Here is a 22,377-nt window from a genome sequence, read left to right on the forward strand (position 1 = left end):
CAGCATTTAAATCTCTGAGGTATATCCAGCATCCCTGAAATTCCAGACAAATGGAAAGGACCTTGGGGTTTGCATGCCCGTTGGTGCAAACATTTACTGAGCACCTAGACACAGTAACAGCAGCAAACGAAACAGCTCCTGGCACACGGGCTCAGCCCAAGCGAGCACGTAGAAAGTGGTGCAAAGACCAGCCAAGAGTTACACCCAGCGCACCACGGGGGCCCTAATCAGGGCCCCAGAGCCCACCTGGCAAGCTGGGGACCACGGGAGGGCTGTCTGGGAAGAGAAGCGCTTGCCTCTCCTCAGACACCCTGCCTGAGCAAGTTGTCCTGAGTTTGTGCATTCATTCACTGGTCATTAACTGAGCACATACCAGGCAGTGTTGTAGGCAGCAGGGACATGGCAGTGAGCAAACGGGGTTCCCGCTTTCATGTGTTTACTTATGTGCCAGTGAGTGGCAGAGAGGCTAAGCCAGAAAGCACTTTCGTCGGGGTGGACCATGCCCAGGGGGAAAGCGAGGGGGCGTGGGAGCAGCATGTAGGGATCACGGGAGTTAGGGCAGGTGCCTCTAGAGCAAGCTGGACGAGGAGGGTGTAAGCCACGGAGATAGCAGCGGGGAGTGTTCCAGGCAGAAAGAACACAGGTGCAAAGGCGTTGGGATGAAAGGCAGCTAGGAGACAGGTCAGGAGGCCCATGCGGCTGGTGAGGAGCGCAGGGCCGCGGAGAGTGAGACCACACCAGCACTGGGAGCAGCCGTGGGCCGCTTCTGGCTTTTGACTGAGATGGGAGCCATGGAGGGCACTGAGCAAGGAGTGGCAAGATGTTATATGCATTTTAAAAGGATCATCTGGCTGGTGTGTGAGCTAGGATGACCGATGTCCTGGTGTTCCTGGGACTGAGGGCTTTCCCAGGATATGGTAGGACACTCAGTGCTGAATCTGGAGAACTATGGGCAAGCCTGACCAGCTGGTCACCTATGTGTGTACAGCAGCTGGTGGGGGGAAGGCCTTCTGCAATAACTCAGGTGAGAGACAGGCTTGAGCAGGTTGGGCAGGAGGTGGGAGAGATGTCAGCAAGCCTCCCAGTCTGCGCCTGTACACATGGAGCACCTAGGGGGTCCTCCCTCACCCTACACTCCAGAATGTTTGTTTTCACTGTCTCCATGTCCGTAGCTTGAGGGGAGGTAGATTCACAGGTGGAATATACTGTTTCACCAAAGGGAACCCACAAGGCTGAAAGTCTCACTATGAAAGCAGACAGGTATGCCCTGCTCCCCAGCCCCTTCCAGGGCACCTCCAGGTATCTCCAGTGTGTAGCTGGGACAAGTCCCAGAGAGAATGTCTTTCCCTTCTTGCCTCCACGGATCCACCTGGTGAACTCTTATTCAACCATCAAAGCCCATCTTTCTTGAAGACTTCCCTGCATTGCTCCCACATGTGAATGTGGGGATTCCTCCCTCCTCTCTGCTTCCTCTAGCCCTGAACACATCTCTAGAATTAAATGCACTCATCTTCCTGGTTACTGTGCACATCAGTACCTGTGTCCTCATGTCTAACCCATCCCACATCCCCGTGCCCAGCACGGCATCTGGCCTGTAACAGGAACGTGATGAGTGAGTGGGGTCCAACCACAGAAACGAGCGGTCCCAGCCCTTGAACCAGGAAACGGCTGCTCTGAGCACACCCTCCTTTCTGAGGCTAGGAGATGAATCCTGTACCAGAGCGCACGAAAACTGTAGCTCCAGGAGGGAGGATGGATGAGCTCCAGGAGCCACTCCCAGGGTAGAAGCAGCGCAGGCGGAGGAGGAAGCAGCACCTCAGCACCAGCTCCCGGCCTCAGGAGCACCTTCCGGCAGTAGGGCCCACCATAGTTTCTGCATGCACAGAACTGCCAACACACCTGCAGCTGTGGTCAGACCACCAGAAGTGTGGACTCCAGGCCACTGGGAGCCTGTCACCAGTGGTTCTCAGCTATGGCCACATGTGGGGAGCTTTGATCAAATACCACCCACAAGCAGGGACATCATGACGGATCTCAGGGTGCAGCCCAGGCACCAGTTCTTTTGCAAAGCCCCTGAATGTCTCTGTGCATCCAGGGGTGAGGGCCACCGTCCTGGCAGGTGTGCTCCCTCTCTGGGCTCCAGCCCAGCTTGGCCCTGTCCCAACTGCAAGAGAGGGAACAGTGGTTCTCAGTCAGGGCAAATTTGTCTTCTAGAGACCTTTGGCCACGTTTGGGGACAATGTAATTGTCACAAAGCGGGGTGAGGGCTGCTGGGTGGAGGCAGGGATGTTGCTCAACCTCCTTACAGTGTGGATCCCAGAGCTCTCACTCCTGCTTCCCATTGAGTTCTGCCGAGCACTCTGCCCTCCTCCCCATGGGATCTGGGGGCTGGCTGGGGGCTGAGCTGGACCCCCTGGTCCAGACAGGCTGGGTGTGGCTCTGTGTGCTGACCCGAATGAGCTGCCAGGTGCCAAGATGTATGCAGCCCAAAGTGTCCATGGTATATGGTTAAGGAGCCCTGACCTGGAGGCAGAAGGGGTGACCCAGAAGGAGCTAACACTTACGGGCACCCGCCCAGCCCCGGCTGGATGCGTTGCCTACAGTCTCACTGATTCATAAGGGAAATCGATAAAAGAGGCACTAGCCTTGTATTCCCACTTCACAAATGAGAGGTGGGGTGACCTGTTGGGACAACACAGCAATGGTGAAGGATGTCCCTGCAGCCTTCTGAGCAGCGCATTCCCCTTGTTATGTAGCAGTCCTGAAGCCATACTGTCCTTTCCAAGACATGAGGACCCAGCCCAGCCTAAGGTAGGCCAGAGACTCTGGATAGGGACTTGGCTTGACTCAACAGGAAGCCAGGACCTGGGAGGGGGCTCTTGGGTCAACAGAAGCTGAGCCTGCCTGTTCCCAGATCTGTCCTTTGTCGCCCATCTCCTCCCCTCCCCTCGGAGCCCCCATGCTGGGTTAGAATCCCTCCACTCCTGGCTGTGGTTTGCAGAGAACCACTTGGCCTGTGCAGGCCAGTCTTCCTACATGCAAAATGCAAGTAATAACATCCTGCTCTCAGGGATGTCCATGTGGATGTGGGTATAAAATAAGACCACACATAAAAAGCCACTTGTGAAGTCTTTGCCTCCTTCCACCACATCTGATCCAGTCTCCGGACTGAACTCCTGTGTCCCCCAGCAAGCCTTCCCTAGCCACGTCTAACACTTCCGTTTTCTGAATAACTAACCCACCAAACCTTCAGCAGAAGTTCACATATCACCTCAAATGCTGTCCAACTCTGTCAGGATATTCTGATTCTTAGATATACCTAACTCACTGAAAAACAATAACTTTGAAGTTCAAGTTCTCGATACTTGTTGGATGGATGAATGATTTCACCCAACTGACACTTGCATTCACCTAAAACCGTTTTAGTCTTGTTCCTACCTTGGTTGAACCATAGAAAGAGGCAGGAGGGGTTCATACTCGCAGATGGCACCGTATGAATCCCTGCTCTAATTCTAACCAGTGTGAGGCCCACACCACCCATCCACCCCCATGAAATTAGGTGGAATAAGTAAGAAGCACCTCCCCACCTGATTTGCTGTTTCCCTTTGCAATTCAGAACCACTTCTGACTCCCAAGAGCTTTGTCTGCATCCTGCCAATCGCTAAAGGATTGTTTTAAAACAAACGAATAATGATTACCTCTGCCCTGGAGAAATGACCTCTGCATGATTACAGAACTCCCCCTACCAGCAACTGCCTTGTGTCTGCTAGGCTCTCTCAGGGAACAGCCTCCTCCTGTTAACACCCTGTTATATTGCTCCATGATCCATAATAATGAGAATAGTTACCATTTATTTAATGCATGTTTCCTCAAGTGACTGCCATTCATTACCTCTAATTATCACCAGGACCCCATGAGATTTGTACTGTTGTCATCCCATTCAACAGATGACTAAACTGACCCCTAAAAGGAGTATTCCTCCTTTTCCCAGTGTGTATGATTAGAGTTATCTATCCCTTACTGTGGGTTTAACCCACAGTAAAACTGTTGTTTCCCATAGTATTTTCTTTCATGAAATCTTTTAACTACTAAACTTGTCCATTTCATTTAAATTTTCAAATTTACCAGTGGAAATTCAAATAGTTCTTGTGATATTTTTATATGTCTACTACATCTTTTAGTGTGTGCACTTTATAATTCCTAACACTTTTATTTGAATTATCTTTCTTTTCTTTGTGTTAATCTCATTAGGGGTTGGTTGATTTTATTAGCCTTCAGAGACTCAGTTTATCTCCTTCCCATTACATGATTGTCCTTATTTCATTACTTTCTGCTCTCATCTTTCTGCTCTCTTTATATCCTTCTCTTTGGATTATTTGTTTTACATTTTCCCTTTAATTTTTCTAAATGGGCATTTCACTCATTAATTTTCTCTCTTCATTTTCTTTTCTAATGTAATTTTGGGTTAATTTTCTAAGAGTCCCTTTAGTTTCATCCCACACATTTTGATATGTTTTTAAATTATTGTTGAATTCCAGGAGTTATCCAGTTTCTGAGATCTTGGACTATTAACTAAATTATAAATTATTTAGATGTGTCTTTATTTCCAAAAGTATGGCCTTTTGTCAGTGTTCTTTGTTACTGATTTTTAATTTCATTTCGTAGTGACTGGAGAATGTGAACTGAATGCTAATTTCTTTGAAATTCGTCAAGTCTTGTTTGTTAACTTTGTACATGGTCAATTTAATAAATCTTCTGTATGTGCTTAGAAAGAATGCAACCCCAGCCATCAGACACTGTATTAGACATGTGTTCATGTTGCTGGGCTTGTTAATTGTGTTTTTTGTAATATACATGTATTCTTACTGAGTTCATACCTGTTTAATCTGACAGTTCCTGATAGGGCCTTTATTACCATCATTGGTATGTCCATTTCTTGTTCTATTTTCAAACTATCTTATTAGATATATGTAAATTTAGCAGTTTTCTATCTTCTGGTGAGTAGAACCTTTTCTCATTATGAAGTGACCCTTTCATTTCTCATACTAATTTTTGCCTTAATCTATTTTGCCCCCTAATAACATAGTTCTGCAAGTTCTTATTATTTTTCCTCAAACTTCCTGTGTTCTTCTGTTCTAGGAATGGCTCTTATAAGCAGGATGTGGTTGGATTTTTTAAAAATTCAGTAGGGCCATCTTTATCTTTTTACCTAAGAATTAGTTGAGTACTCTGTCAGTCATCTAAGGAAACTTTATCCAGCATTTTTGCTCACATACACCTTAAAAATTTTGGCAAACTATTAGGCCTCTCAGACAGTTTTAATTTAACATCTGAAATTTTTATCAGAAGTTTAAGTAATTGCAAAATATTTTTTGGCTTCTTGTAAATATTAACTATAAAATGATTATATAATCTATTTAAATACATCCCATAGAATATAAATATCTAGTAATTCAATGCTCATCATGAACCATTTTTAAAAAAGACAAGCTTTTCTTTAAATTTTATGGAGTCCTTTATTTCTTATAACTTAAATTTTCATTTCACAGAATGTTACCCGAATGTGTTACATTTTTATGCTTCAAAATCTTTTGCTCACAATATCAGACCTCTTCACAACAAGAATATGTATATATACTTAAATGTTTAAAAAATTCCTCTGATCATAAGTCTGTAAGGATTAAACTGTTTTCTTCTAGACAGTTATCATTGAAACATAAGTAGATCACAAATGGTCAAAATATAAATATATGAATTTGGGGTAAACACTTATTAAGAACAAATAGCAAATTTTTATTAGATATACATCTCTTAAGGACATGGGAGGACTTTTTATTTTTTACATGTAGCTGTAGATTAATGTTATTTATGGATAGTCTGTGACAGGGATCAGCATCATTCCATTCCAATTTTTTATTAATTTAGTATGGGTACTGATAAACATTTTTCCTATAAGTACATAAAAGGGAATAGAATGAGCACCAACATAACATGTCACTCAGTGCTGTGAACTTATTTGGTGTCATTTGTCTTAAAAATCCTATGTTGACTAATCAAGAATTATTTTACGTGACCCATAAGCTGATAAATAAATTAGGTCCTGTTTTAGTTTGTTGAAAGTAAATCTTTAGAAACCAGCTGACTTACTGAAGGATCTGTTACTAGTCATTAGAGTCAAACATATTCTCAATTTCAATAAATTATGTAAAAGGGGGTGGGGGCCTTTATCAAGATGCATCAAACACCTTTTCATTACTCCACTCTTCTAGTTAGAGGCATCCCTTATAGCCTGATATTTTCAAAAAAAAAAATTAGAAAAATAGAAATATCAATTTCAATAGGTATTTGCCAAGGAAAAGTTGAATAGGGTATTCAATAAAATCTTGGCAAAAGATAACGAAAATGTTTCCCCTATACATCTGAATAAATGTTGGAGAAACTCTGAAACACTCTCATACCTGTGATATGTTACTTTCTCCCAAAGACATTATAGTTGACCCTTGAACAACGTGAGTTTGAATGGCATGGGCCCATTATACACAGATTTTTTCAATAAACATTAGAAAATTATTTGGAGATTTGTGACAGTTTGAAAAATTCTCCTTTCTCTCATATTATTGTAAGAATATGGCATATAATATATATATATATATCATACAAATATGATGTTATCTACTGTTTATGTTATTGGAAAGGCTTCTGGTCATCAGCAGGCTCTTAGTAGTTAAGTTTTGGGGAATCAAATGTTATATGCGGAGTTTCAACTGCATGGCGTTGGCATCTGTAACCCCCGCGTAGTTCAAGGCTCAACTGTATAATGATCTGCTAAATATGGACAATTTCTCCTTCCGGTTCTTAAAATCATGCAACTGATCCACAGACTGAGACACCCAACTGTGGAAAGACAGGACTCACCGGGGTCAACAGGTTAATAAAGGCAAAGGGCCTGATTCCCAGGGCCAGTACCTGGTGCACAGTAGGCTGGCCAACAATCTTGCTCTTTCTGAGGATGGCGGCCATGCAGAGAGGGAATCTCCCAGCAACCTTCTTCCAACCCCAAATACTTCCAACACAGGAAGCCGAGGAGGCGTGGAGCTTTGCATGTTTGCTGCGTGAGTGGCAAAGCACCTCCGTCCAGGAGTCTTTGTTTTTTCCTCATGGGACCAGCACACTGCGTCGCAATAATAGGGATGAAAGAGGCAATGGAGGCCAAAGGAAAGCTGGCGTCACGTTTGGTAGCCCACGTCACAGCTCATGGACTTGAGCACATCACACCCTGGGCCAGAACACCTGCAGTTCCGCTGGGGGCAGAGCTGGAAGCCCGGCGGCACCAGGAAGTCCGCCGGCGCCGTGTCTGCTGGACTGAGACCTCACATCACCCTCTGGGGCCTCAGAGGCTCCTGAGCCTTGGGTCACTGATGCTGGGAATGTTCTTGGTCAAGAGCAAGGGGACAATCATGAAGTAAACGGGGGCGAGAGACTGCAGGTGTACCCAGGCACACGCATCTGGGAAAGGCTCCACGATGGTGAGGCTCTGCAGGTGACGCTGCTCCGGCCCCCTGGGAGTCACACAGTGGCCGCCTGGTGCGTGGCGGGGTGCCTGCCCTTGGAGGTCTCACCGCAGCCAGCCTGCAGCACACTGGACCATGGCTGCCAGTTCCCTCGCTTGGCCTCCGGGATTTCTCATTCCCTCCAGCTTCCTCCCCCAGGGCACTTACATGTCCCTCTATTGCCACCACCCACTTCAGAGGGGGACAGTTTTTCCAGTTCTCCACACAGCCGAATTGCCACAGTTGAAGGTACAGTGGTAGTTCTCTAAAAGGTTTTGAATCACTGCCCGTCAAGAAAGGCCAGGGCAGCTGAAAGCATACAAGATGGAATCCTGAAGTGGCAAACAGGGAGGCGTCACCAAATCCCTGTGCTGCTTATGAGTGAGGTCTGGGCTCCGGGCTGAGGTTGGGGAACACGCTCATTTGAGGCCCGCCGTGCCACGGAGCTGAGGGCTAGCCCAGTGCTCACCCCCAGCTAGGCCTCCCGGTAGGCTTCATTTCCAGCCCTTTCTCTCATTTTTCTCTCTCCAATTCCTCTCTTTCTCTTTCTCATGCTTCCCTCTTTCCATTCCCATCTCAGCAACACCTCAGAGCAGGCCGCACACCCCAAGGAGTGCTTGGGGTCACCAAAGATCTGCCCCATGTGCATTGCAATGAGGTGGCCACTGTTCCCACCCGACTTAAAACAACGGCTTGGCTGCCAATGAGAGGGTCCCGAGAGCCGGAGCTCACCCTCCCGGATTCTCTCCCCCTTTGGTCACACCTTCTAGGTTTGTGTCTGTGATTTATTGGGTGTTTGAGTTCAAGGTCAGGAATGCAACCTCGCGGTTACACATTTTTCTCGCAGAACAGTGTGATCCGATCATGCTGCAGTTTAGAGACTGGAAAAAAAAACAGACCCCAGGGACTGCCTGTAATGCTTCCTCTGAGCTCCACCAGGGGCCTGAGCAGCCCACGAAGTAAGTTCTCACCAATTTAAGCCTTTACAAAGCATCAGAGTATTTGAGGCTGGGAAACTTTATTAAGCTACATCATATTAAACTACATCATCGCCTTTGAAAAATAACCTGGAGTGTTCCCAGCTTGGCTTCTAGCTAATGCAAACACCAAAGACAAATCACTCATTTGGGGAACAAGAACAAGGAATTTTAGGTTTTGAAGTGTGGGGGACAACATTTCTAGATGGATACTCAATATTTGGGGTTGCAGAATGGAAAGAAGACCAGGCTGGGATTTGGAGGGCCTAGATGAGCCCCCAGCTGTGCCACTAGCTAGCTGGACAGCCTGTGGCAAGTGGTCACTGCCTCTGTTTCTTCATCTGTAACAGAAGTTGTGACAACAGCCCTTGAAGTCCCTCCACCGCCAGGCAGGATTCTGTGCCACAGAGAATTCTCTGGGCCTCTGCCTACCGACCTCTCCCATCAGTGTAGCAGCGGGGGTTCACATTGCCTGGCGTGCCCTTGGGAATGAGCACAGCATTTGGGTGTATTTTCTCTTTCCATCCATTCTCCAGACAAACAAAAAAAAATCTCTCTATTGCCACCACCCACTTCTACGGGGCTTTGCAAACCACCAGAAAGTTGCACGGACACATCACTTCTGCCTGCTTGCTGCAACATTTTAGCAAATGAAAAGCTCTTCCCAAATGTTCTGCACTGCAGATATTTTAGGACCAATTGAAATGGCTGCAGAGCAGCAGAAACTTGACAAAGACACTGGCACACGTGCAAAGGCATTTCCAAGAGATCTCGGTTTTCTCATCCAAACTGAATTGCAACATCATGCTTGTCCTCAGGGACCAAATGCTTCCTTCTCTCCATTTAATTTACTGTGCATTCCTGCCATCTGCTTGCGATGCTCTTATCTCCCTTATTTTCCACTTAATCTCTAAAATGAATGTCTCAGTCATGCAATGGCTGCTGTGAAGTCAGTTAGTTGGGCTCTTCCTGCAGGCAGCTCTGTCTCCTGGCCCCCACCCCACCACATTCAAAGTAATTCTATTCCATGGGTAATAAAGTAATCCATAAATATTTAGAGGAACATAAGCCTCATTATAAGAAAAGACACCCAAGTTACAAAGATGAGTCTCAAAACTTGTGTCCAGTCCAGCATGGTACAGTGAACTTGGATGACAAACAGATCTGAATTCAAATCCCCATTCACTACTTGGAAACAAGTGGTAGGAAACACTCATGGGGAAGACACTGTCCTAAAACACATATTTAAAGTGCCCCCCACTTCCCCCAGAGCCTGCACGGCATGCTGCAGGGGCCCTTCCAAACCAGGTTGTGGCCTACATGGGTCAGTTATGAGAAATCGCCTCTACATTAACTAGTCTTTGCATGATGACCTCATGTAACTATCTTTTCACGAGGAATGATGTGGCAAAACTAGACAAGTATGATTTTCACCAAGTCTAAAAAGTTCAGGAGCTCCTATGGGTCATTGTAGTCACCCAGACAGACCCCAGCCAGCGCACCAGTTCCCTTCTTTGAAGAGAAGATGAGGAGGAAGAGGAGAGGCCCCATCCTCCCAGCTGAGTGTGGACTGGCTCTCCCACCACCAGCGGAGAACTGGGGCCACTTCCCGGGAACACGGGGCAGGCCCTGCCCATCTCGGAGCTCCCTACCCCATGGCAGAGGCCCTTCCCTAGGCTTGCCCCTATGGTCCATGGGGCCCCCAGGACACACCTACTCTCTCCTGTCCCATCTCTCAACTAGCCCAGCGGGGCCCTTGGAGGCATGTGGCTTCACCCAGCAGGCGCTTCCTAGGCTGTCACAGCCCCTCGAGCCCTGGGCAGCCACACAGTGGACACTGCGACTCTGGCCAGTGCAGGCCTTGGGAGCTGACCACTGGGAAGCATTCTCCAGTCCCTGATACCTGGGGGGGGTTGGTTGGGGGTGGGGACTGGGGTGGGTGGCACTCTGGGACTTCTCACCCTGGGTAGGAAGGCGAGGGCAGGGGCACTCCTCAGCCCAGAGCAGCTTCTCTATCCCCCTGAACCTTCAATCAGAGTGGAGCTGGGCTGTCCTCATGTTCCCTGGGCCTTCTCTCTGTGGCCAGAAGGAAGCCATCACCACCCACACCCCCAGGGCTGCACACCCCATTCTTTCCTATCTCTTCTAGCAGTGAGCAGAAAATTCCAAAGCCACCCTCATTTCCCCCACAGCAGAGGCGTGGGGGCCAACAAGGGGAGCACATTCTCTTTGCATTTTGATGGCCCCAAACCCAGCCAGCTCTGCACCCCCAGCCAGGAGCAGGCCGGAGGCTCCTCTCCCACTGCCGGCCACTCAGCAGGCCCCACAGGGCAAGGATGGAACTGCTCTTTGATACAGTGCCAGCTGCCAGCTGGGCTCCAGGTCAGGATCTTTGAGGAAGATACACTGCCCCATGGGTGAGAGTCACCACCGACAGAACTCCTGATCATCACTGAGAATCAAGGGAAGGTCTCTGAGCTAAACCCAGAGCCTTCAGAGGCCAGCAATCATCTGGACACTGTCTATTTGAATAAGACTCTAACTTGGCAAAGAATTTTCTGCTGGATTTGGACTCGTGCACATTCCACATCCCCGCACCTTCACAGTGCCTTGGACACAGTGGCACTGACATTTGCTCTCTGACCCCTGAAAAGCAAATGAAAAGATGGACAGATGCACAGGAAGCTGACAAACCAGGCTCTGAGCTCGGTGCTTCACATCCATGCCCGTAAGGTCCTAAAATCTCGCGAGGCGGAATGTTGGGTCTAACAGGTGATGAAAGGTGCTCAAGGACACCCATGCCAGAACTCCTGCCTGGGCGTCTCTTGCACCTGGCTCCAGTCCCTCTTGGGGTCTCCTTGCCTGAGCCACCCCACTATCACCAGGTCTGTGCCAGGGTGGGGTTACTTCATACTCTGAGTACTGTCTGTTATTGTTCAAAGCCATCTCACTTGATTTGTCTTGAAATTGTTAGAATGAGGAATCTGCGTTTCTGAATTTCAGTGGAAAATATTTTGGTATCTGTGACAGGTCATATATTCTTATCTAGCATAGTCTGTTCAGCATGAAAAATGTTACCTAGGAGAAGAAGAAAGGCAGGATAATTAAAAGAGTGCTTGTGCTCAGGATACCAACCTGGAATCACACCAGAGATGGAGATAGAGTACTGGGGACTGTGGAAGAGGGAAACCTGTCAAACACAGCCCTGAAGTCTATAATACCACATCTATCAGTCTCCTGCCATAACGAAGCACCGACACAGGGTGGCATGCACAGAAAGTTACTGTGTCACAGTCTGGAGGCCAGAAGTCAGGGGTCAAGGGGTCAGCAGTGTTGGTTCCTCCGGAGGCCAGTGAGGGAGAATCTGCTCCAGGCTTCTCTCCTCGTTTCTGGCGCTTTTCTGGCAACCTCATATGCCAGAACCTATATGCTGGCGTTCCTCAGCATATAGATATATCTCCCCAATCTCTGCCTTCACCTATACATGGTTTCCTCCCAGTGTGTGTCTATGTCTCTGTGTCCAAATTTCCCCTTTTTATAAGGACAGCAGTCATGTTGGATTAAGGTTCACCCTAATGACATATTTTAACTTGACTAATTACATCTGCAATGACCCTATTTCCAAGTGAGGTCACATATTGAGGTTCTAGGGGAAAAGACTTCAGCATATGAATTTTAGGGGACACAAGTCAACCCATAACAAGATCCATCCTAGAATGGAAGACCACCTGATTATAGCAATTCTTCTAAAGCATTTAAGGGCATTTGCTTTATTATTTTAAGCACATTTAGAAAGAAAGTTTGCCTCCACCATCAGTCGTTTCCTCTACTTCCCCCTTGAGTATTTTCATCCCTCCCTTCCTTTGTCAAAATGTCTCATTAAGAAAATGCATGGTTAGTCCCAGCTTGCCACAGCCGACCAACCTGAGCCCTGCCCGCCCTCAAGCCCTGTGCCACTGGCATTGATGATGACTGGGTCACTCATCAGCTCGACCACAGTCTCCATCCTGGAGGCTTGGAGTTACCAGAACCTCCCAATCTATTAATCTTACCCCAAATCCATTATCATTTCCTTTCTTCACTCCTTTCTTTAACCAGCCTAAGTTCCACGATCCACCATTTCAACAAAAAGTCTTGGCGGTACATTAAATTGTCCCTTTTCACTCATTTTGTTGCTATTGTTGCACCACCTGGAAAAATGTCAGCCCTGGAGGAAGCCAACCATTGACCTTCTCTGACCTGTACTTGAACAGCTGATCTCTTCTGGACAATCCCACACACACAACACGCAAATGGGCATCATTATAAACTCATGGAACACAGCTCACGTGGCCCTTCAGTATCACCCAGTAATCCTCCTGTATCTCCCAGGCCCCAGAAGGAGCATTTCACACTTTCTCCTCTCACCCCCACCCCCGCAAATGATTGCATCTCTTACTTGATAAAGGAAATTGGAACATGAGATGGGCACCCCTTGGTTCCCCCCGACAAGCCTTATGAACCTTCCTCCATCTCAGTTCATCTTTTGTTTTCCTCTTCTTGCAACAGAAGATGCCCCCCAACCCCTGCAGAAGCCCATTTGTGCGCTGGGCTGTGGAGCTCATCTCCTTCCTTCTCTCTCAGTTTAGGGGATCAGCCATCCATTTATCCAAAACTATCCTGGTTTTCACACTGAAAGTCCTATGTCCCAGAACGCCTCTCTGTCCTAGGCAAGCCAGGGCAGTCATTCACCCTGAGACACCTGTTTAAGAGAACAGTACCCTCTTTCTGCTGAATATTCCCCCTCTCCCCTGCCAGTGAATCCTCTGGGTTGGTGTGTAATATCCTCCTGCCATCAGGTCCTGCCCAGACCTTCAGGAAGGCCTCTAACCGCTATGCCTGCATCTGCTCTTACTCCAGCAGCCCTTTTCAAAACACAGACAAGGTCCTTTCTGTCTCCTCCTCAAAACTGCCCCAAGACTTCTTTGGAGGAAAGGCTGAATGATTGGCATGACCACAGCCTACATGTGCGCCCTGCCCTGCCTTTAGCCTCATCTCCCATCCCAACCACCCTGCCACCTCCCAGCCACAGGGCCTACGCCCCCTCTGCCTAATAACACCTTTCCCTCCCCATCCCTCCTTACTGGATAATGGCCATTCTAACCTCAAGAAAGCCTTCTCTACCCAAGCTATACCAAGTCCCCCACCCTTACATATGTCTATAGCCTTCTCTACCCTTCCTTCATAAAGCTCATTACAATGTATATACATTGGCCAATGTGTGTCACACACCACCTCCCAAAAATCCACAAGCTTCAGAGGACAAAATCTGTGCCTGGTTTTATTCTTTTTTTTTTCTAAATAACTAATATAATCACCATACTGTACATTACATCCCAAGGGTTTATTTATCTTATAACTGGCAATTTATACCTTTTGACCACCTTCACCCATTTCCCCACCTCCACCCCCCACCTCTGGCAACCACCAACTTGTTCTCTGCATCTGTGAATTTGGTATCTTTTTTTAGATTCCACATGTAAGTGAGATCATACAGTATCTGTCTTTATCTGTGTGACTTATTTCACTAAGCAAAATTCCATTAAGATGCATCCACATTGTCACAAATGCCAGGACTTCCTTCTTTTTTAAGGTTGAATAATAATCTGTGGTGTATATGTACCACATCTTCTTTATCCACTCAGCTATTGATGGGCCCTTTGAGTATTTCCATGTCTTGGCTATTGTAAATAATGGTGCAATGAACATGGGGGTGCAATACCTTTTCAGGATAGTGATTTCATTTCCTTTGTGTAAATACCCAGAAGTGGAATTGCTGGAAGGTTTCATTCATTCCTATGTCCCAAAACTAACACAGTACCTGACTCATATACTATGTGGTAATACTTGCTGAAATACTGGTTTTGAGCATTCTCTGATTTATACGTATAGCACCTGATTTAGATATGCTTCAAAATTACGCAAGGTTTATACAGTGCCAGTAGAATCAATTAGATATAACATTTTTGAGGTATTATTTAGATATTATCCTCAACTATGTATTGAGCCTGTGATATGCAAAAGATACAAAATTCTATTCAGGTTATCCAGTTAAGGGATGAAGGTGGGATACAAAATTTCACATATTTACTGAACTCTAGGAAATTACAGCCTAGCTGAGGAAATAAGGCTCACACTCAATTTAGTTAGTAATAACAAATAAAAGCCCCAAAAATGATCAAGTGTAAAGCAATAGGCAGAGTATGAAAAGTACCCAGTGAGCAGGACAGGCAATAAGTCAGTCATGACTCCTGAGAATAAAGCTGGCTCGAATGCTCAGAGAGGCCTTCTAAAGATGCAGGACAGAATCTGGGCAGGCAGAAGAGGACAAAGGACATTCTAGAAGGGAAGGATGGCCAGGCCAGAATGCTGCCATCCAGCTGCTCTTTGTTGAGAGTCTCCACAAGTCAGGTAAAATTCACTGCATATCTTGTATAGTGCACCTCACAACAATTTAGAGGTATTATTATTATTCTTTTACAGATGAGGAAACTAAGGCTCAGAGAGATACAGTAACTTGCTCCAGTCACACAGCAAATGAGAGGCAGGCAGAGATAGCTTACGGCCTTAGTCCAAGCTCCCAACAGTGACTATCTGCTGCCTCTTCCTCGCCCAGACCCACCTTGTTGGAGCAGATTGCCTGGACAGTGGGTACATACACCAGACAGGTGGTTTTTAAAAGCTGGAGTGATTATGTCCACAAGTGAGGACATCCTTTCGTTTGCCAAGTCCAAAAAGAGATCAAGGAGAAACACACATCTCCCTTTTGAAAATCCAAAACTCTAGAGACTGAGAGATCTCTGAAATAAAAGGGTTTATTGAACCCTTCCAGATACAGCCAGATAAGGATCGAATCATGGGACAGGTGGTGTCTGTTTCACCCACAGCAAGGCCAGTTCACAGAAACAGCTTGCCTGCCAGACTCAGGACACAGGCACATCTAGGAGGGGTCTCGAGGATCAAGACAGTTCTTCAAATTCACACTGGCTCCAGATAAGGAAGGTGGAGAGAGTCCTGGTACAAGCAGTTGGTCCCCAGAGAAGGCTCGTGGGCTGGTTGTTGATGACAGTCAAACACTGGCCACACACAAAGGCAGATGTTGTGGTCCTGGGGACCTTCTAGGTGATTGTTAGCATGACCTTACACAGGAATGGAGTTTCTGATTAGTTGCAGCCTGCGGCTATTGACTGACAACCTTCCCTTGTCTCTCTCCCTCATTCTCTGGCCTTCATGTCACTTAATTTAGGATATTTCAGGATTTTTGCCTTGTCACTTTCACACCACACCACCAGTCTTGGCGGTATTTTTATGCTTCACCCAGTGGCTTGAGGATCTTCAATCCTTACAAGGATCCAGGGCTGTAACAGTCCCCAGGGACTGAGAGACAGACAGACCAACAGACAGAGAGACAGAGAAAGAGAGAGAGAGTTGCTGGGTTTTCTCCCTGACCTTATGTTTCTTCCTATTAAAGAGAGTAAACTTGTCACTTTTGCAAAATACAAATTTCTTGAAGGACTGCTAAATCAGTGAGGTATGGAGAAGCTCTCAGCTCACTGTTAATAAAAGTCAAATTTACATTTAAAGGACCGCAAGCTAAAATGCGAATTTCACCTGCACTATGGAGGAATGCATGTCACGGTTCAGAGTCAATTAAACATTTAACTGAGAAAAGCAGAAGGCTGTGCTGTAAGCATGCAGCCAGGGAAAGATGCTGTAAGATGGTCAAGTGAAAACAAAGCAACCAGTAGCAGGCTCTGCCTCTTCATTAAAAAGCAGAGCTAGAATGCACAGGCAAGAGCAGAAAGGGGCAGCTGTGCCCAACGTAAATATTTCAAACCCTGGGGAACCTCCATAGACTAAAAGTACCGCACCAAGAGCTGAGAAAGGTTTGCCAATGTGAATGCACCTAATGAGGTGGCGCTGGAGGACCTGGTGTGCCTTGCAGACATGAGGGCACCCCCAAGCCTGGGGAGGACAAGGCCACCTGCACAATGCTCCCAGGACCCAGGCTTGGCATGAGTACCTGAAGATGGACCCACAACTGCAACTCCTATCGCCTCTCCCACACCCTCTGCCTGAACACCAGCGGCCCTGTGCAGACCCCTGCCAGCTGACCTCCACTCTGGACCTGGCAGCCCATTCCTCAGTTAACTTCCTCACCTTGTCTTCATCCTTTCCTCCACCTATTCATTAATTGAGCGCTGAGTAAGTATCTTGTGAGGCATAAAGCTTACCGTTGAACAGGGGAATGGAAAATAAGATAGATTGGCAAATACCCAAGACACAAACAGGAAATGAGAAAAGGCCATGACAGGTCTGAATTTTAAAACTCAGTAGGTTTCCCTGTACCTTTCCTTCTGGGCACACAGATGTTTCCTGTCCTTTTCCTGTGGGCAAATCTGAGCAAAGATGGACGTTCAGGGCTCCCTGCGTGTAACGTCTCCCCATCCTCCCGCTCCTCTTTCCCAGGCAGAAGGACCTCTGTACTTGCTGTCTTTTTTAGTGCCAATGATTATTGAAGTCCTCAGATGACAGCACAGGTCTGAGCCTCGTCCTGGCTCCCTAGGCAGAGAAGTGGAGTCGCAGGTACTCTGTGCAGAATTCCCAGGCCAGAGAGACGGGCACAGAGCAAATGGCTCGCTCGGTGGATGTAAGTGCGAATGGGAAGCGATAGCCAAGCTACCAGGACCTCTTCCCCAGACGGGAGTCTCCCAGCCCCCACCCAACATGGGGGCCCCAGCTCAGCCACCTCTGGCATTGTCTCTGCCCCCTTCCCAGGTTTAATGCTTCCTGCTATTGGTCTCCTATGCAAACTTTCCAGTGTTTTTCCAAACTGGCCTTGCCCTGTACATTTACTGACTAATGCAGACCATGTCCTAATTTACTACTTTCACACAGTGATTTACACTCATTATCAGTATCTTCACAGTAATGGAGTCCTTATGAAGTGCTGTGTGCTGTTATGTGGTATACAGCGACTCCAGTGAACTATGAAATATTCCCCCAAACCCTTCTCCTCCACAAGGGCCACCAGGGAGACACAAAGCCACAGAGGCCATCGGAGGGCAGCAGGGCTGCGTGACTCACCCAAGCCTTGGTAGGGGCACGTCCCTAACAGGTATAGAGAACATTTAACTGGATCAAGTTCATGTCACATTGTCAACTTCCTATTTAGAGACATCGAATAAACAAATAGGGCCAAAGCTGAACCCAGGCTGATTCGTTTGGAAACAGCCCCTTCAGAGACATCAGGAAGGCAGTCTGTGGCCAGAGGTTTAGGGCTGCATCTCCACGGCTGCTGCCTCAGCCTCCCTGCACAGAAATCCTGATTTCCAGTTGGTTTCATCGTGCGACTGTAACAGAGGGCCCTTGCAACTTCGGAGACACATTCCTTGGAGCTGGTGGAGGGCTGCTGGGGAGAGGATTTCCCGACCAGTGTGCACGTCCGGACGGCCATGCTCCAAGGCCATTTTCCCTGGCTTTCCGTGGGGCCCCCAGAGCCAGAGGGAGCGCACAGCTCTTCTTAAAATTGAAGGTGTTTGTGCTCGAGATGAAACTGGATTCTATCTAGGCAAGAGATGTGCTTATGTGTGTAAAGCAAAGAACAGCACAGTGACTGCTGGTGGCAACCAAAGAGAACCAGAGTCCTCCAGGGAAGGTACCGTGTGCACATGGAAGCAGTGGCGTGGCTCATGCCCAATTCCAAAGCAACCTTCCTGCCAGGGTCATTGCACACAGGGTCTGTGTGATGCTGCACCCGTCTAGGATTCAAGCTTGTTAAAAAGTCAACAAAGTGGATTTGTTCTGTTGGAAATAAAACACAAAGTAACATTCCTCTCTACATCTCCTTCAGCTTCTCATTCCATATTTCTGATCACTTCTGTGGAGAAGCATGTGACTGTGATGGATTCCGAGTCTGGGACCAACACTAAACCATTAGTGGAAATTGGAGGTGATGCCAGAGGGTAAAAGGCCTCACATGTCAGCCTGGAAATCCAAATGCTAAGATTCCCCAGGTCAAAGCTTTTCGGGTCTGTTCCACAACAGGTCACAGGGAGCCTGAAAAAAATGAAACGTAAGTGAAGGGAGAGAAAGGAGAAACCCCATGGCTTATAAGCTTCCTTTGGTGGGTGACCTGAGTTAAATGTTTCCAGTCCTTAAAACATGTTTTTTCAACTTTAAGAGCCCAAGCTAGTGAATCCAGTATGATGTGACTCTAGCAATGACCAACCCTGGGAAATGACAAGAAATGGGGGAGAAGGTTGGTTTCTATTCTTTGTGTTGAGCTGAGAAAGATCCAGTGGCATCCATGGTCTGGGAAAACAGTGAGATGACGTCAAGACCCATTCCTCGAAGGAGGGCCTTTTCAGATGCACACCTGTTGAGAAATGGGTTAGGAGAAAATGCTGAAAGAGGAAAGTTACATCATCCAGAAAGGAAAATAAACTCTTCTGGTTTTCAACCTCTCATCTAAATATTAGCAAGGTGACATCCCCCTGCAACCGTGGACCAGTTCTCCAGCGTTAGCAAGCAAACATTGATGTCCATGATGTGTGCCACCAGCATCTCAAAGGCAGGTGGCCCCCGTCGCCCCCCTGAGGAGCGTCCTAAGAGCTCAGTGAGCATGTGGCAGCTCATGGATGGGCAGGCAGGGACGCCGGGCTGTGGGCAAGACGAACTCCGCCCCAAGCTGCCTGACCTCTGCAGTGGCTTCTCCGGCCTCACAGGCAAGGCCCCTTCCTGGTCTTGAACCCTGAGTCTTAGCTCCTTTTCAGAGCACTTTAATCCTTGTGAAAGGATCTGAGAAAGGCAGAGGATGTGCTCAAAGATGCCAACCCTACGAGCTGTCCAAAGAGGGTCTGTGGCAGCAGCTGCCCAGCTCACCCCCAGCTATTCCGGGCCAGAAGGGCCTCCTGGCAGCCTCAGAACAGCCGCAGATAACACGCATGACATCTGACATCTGCGGGTCCCAGTCTGAGGTTCCGGAAACAGTCATCGTTATGAGTATAAACCAAGCCATAGACCCCACCCTCTATTTCCAACAGGTGTTAGCTATTCTGAAACATAGTGTATCAGCAGAAAACTGGAGGTTCAGGAAGGCCAACAGATCAGGAGACATCTACCATCGCAAAGATAGTTTGTTACCCCCAGATCTCATGAGACGGGGGCATACCTCCCCACACAGGGCCTCCCGGGGAAGCACCAGGGTTGTCAGAGGCAGAGGGGTGGGGGAGCTGTGACACAAGCTTTCGTGGTTTCTGTGGGAAGGAAGGGGATGCGACCCAGTGAGCAGGTTCAGGACTAGCTAGTTTGAACACTTTGAGTGGACTTGAGGCATAGAACTGACCCTAGTTGTCTGGTACCTGGCACGGTGGGGGGGGATTAGAGCCGGTGAGTGGCGGCCCAGGAGTGTGAAAGCCCCATAGAGGGGCTAATTAGGGGTGTGCGCTCTGGGCTGGTTGGTTTGTATTTGAGAAGTTCTCTCACAGGCCAATTGTTTACTGTCTGTCTTGGGGATTGACTAACCCGAGGGGCAGCCAGTGAGTCCCCGAATGTCAAAGCATCAGAATACAGAATACAGAATAGAAGAGACAGTTAAAACACTCACCTAGAACCAAGCTCTACTCTGAAACAGGCACTCAGTACTGCTCCCACACACACTCCTTTGGGCCAGGTATTTATATTTTATAGGACAGCCTTAGAGAGACCAACAAAACTCACAGGGTCTAAAGAAATGAGCTAGAAAGTGAGAATCAAACCAGCACCTTCAGGAGACAGTGAGGATAACCCTGTGCACAGGAAGTGGTGGTGTGGATCAGGAGCATGTCAAGTGCCCTGCCCTCACATCTTCTTCCTCGGAGAGACGACTGATTGTCCTCCTCACCCTGGGACAGATGAGGGGCTCTGTCCCTCCCCTCCAAGCTGACCTATGCACACAGCCTATGACACTCCTACACCTGGTCTGCGCCCACTGCAAACACGCCATCACCCAGAATCCCAGCACCTGCTGCTCTGCTCTCTCAGGAACTCTGCAGAACCTTGCCCAGCACCAGCTGGGACACACCGGCCTCCCTCCTGGAGGAACAGTGAGATGAGACAGCAGAGGTCAGCCCGAGGAGGAACAGTGCCATTATTCAGTTCCTCCTTGCCTTAAAAGGCAGGGCCAAGTAAGTGATGAAGCCGCAGGAATATGGTGTCCCTGGAGCTAGTAACAAGCCAGGGGTGGGAATAAAAGCTGATGGGCTGTAGCTGACACCACCAGAACCTAAGAGTCAGGCTAGAACTTGGACACTATGGAATTGGGGCAACTGATGAGCCAAACGGTGAAGCACGGTAGGAGTTCACTCTGCCACACCCAGCTTTCACTTGTTCCTTAGAGATGTTTGGATCTCATCAAACAAAAACCTGTAGGAGAAACATCAGTCCCTCTTAGGTTACATTTTTCACCGTAAATGAGTTGGAATGAGGAATGTAGAGATCCATTGATATATTGACTTTGTATCAGTACTTCAAAAACCAGATTTAGCCTAAAGCAGATTCTCATTTCTAACAGCAGCGGGCATGTTTACAAGGACAGGCTCATTCAGAAGGCTCGCCTCACACTCTATAAAGCAAACAGTTCTCCACAAGTCAGGAAAGATTCCAAATGTGAAGAAAGGATGCAGGTTCCTTAACAGAGTTGTAAGCAGAATTTACCACAATTTCACTAACTATTCACTGTTAGTTGAAGAACAAGGAAATACTGCACATCACTTAAGAAAGTCTGGCTGCTACTGCCAGATTCACGGACATCTTGAGGCTTTTCTCAGAATGAAAAAGCACCGATGTCTGAGGAAGCTGTGGGCAGGCTCCCTGGGGCCGCCCCACGTGTTTCCAAGCCTAGCAGCTGCCACCAGAGAAGGAGCTGAGTCCCAGCTCCCCTTGGAGCATGGGGAGGTGACTGGGTGCCCGCCCGCTCCGGGCACTGCGATCACGGGGGAGCCCGGGCAACAGGCTTCGGAGCATCTCGGACAAAAGCTGACCTACTGAACACGGTGCGATCCGTTCACCATCCCCAAGGCCCAGACCTTTACAAACACACAGGCTGCTTTTCCAAAGTCTGCCCAATATTTCAATATTCTTACTTGCTGCAGCTTCCTTGCTAGCCAGCCCTCCTCCCCCCGAGGGGAGGGCACCTTTGAATCTTTCTGAAACGGTTTTGAGGAGAGGAAGAAGGGCAGGGAATTTGGCCATGGTTTTGCAGATTTGCCACTAACTTTAAGAAGTATTAAAACATTCTCCAGGCATTTGTTCTATTTTTCCAGTTTTACTGAGATGGAATTGACATACAAGACTGTAGAGGTGTAAGGTGCACGGCATGACTTGACTTACACATTCTATGAAATGATGACCATGATAAGTTTTTAACATCATCTCATATAGACACAAAAAAAAGAAAAGACAAAGAAACGGGAATGGTCTTTCCCTTGTAATGAGAACTCTTAGGATCTACTTCCCTAATGACTTTCAAGTACGCCATGTTAACTAAAGTCACCAAGTTGTTACTACATCCCTAGTATCTCTTTATCTTTTAATTGGAAGTTTGTACCTTTTGACCCCCTTCCTCCAGTTCCCCCGGCCTATCCCCTGTCTCTGGAAGCCACAAATCTCATCTTTTCCTATGAGCTTGGTGTCTGTCTGTCTGTTTGACTCCACATGTAAGATCAAACAGTCTTTCTCAATTTGTCTTTCTGCAGGCATTGCCTTCTGGCGGACTGTTTCTAAGAGAATACCAAAAAAAAATGATATCTCCCCACAAATTCACCAAACCT

The 22,377-nt window shown here is 47.6% G+C and overlaps 1 protein-coding gene and 1 pseudogene across 1 annotated transcript in view; both read left to right on the forward strand.

The window, feature by feature from the left end:
* Nucleotides 1–22,377, forward strand: part of KCNJ6 (potassium inwardly rectifying channel subfamily J member 6) — a 270,068-nt gene that overhangs the window by 213,640 nt on the left and 34,051 nt on the right. The gene's annotated exons all lie outside the window — the stretch shown is intronic.
* Nucleotides 949–18,347, forward strand: LOC140848128 (large ribosomal subunit protein eL33 pseudogene; annotated as a pseudogene).

The sequence above is a fragment of the Manis javanica genome, chromosome 3 (assembly GCF_040802235.1).
Source record: "Manis javanica isolate MJ-LG chromosome 3, MJ_LKY, whole genome shotgun sequence".
NCBI lineage: Eukaryota > Metazoa > Chordata > Mammalia > Pholidota > Manidae > Manis > Manis javanica.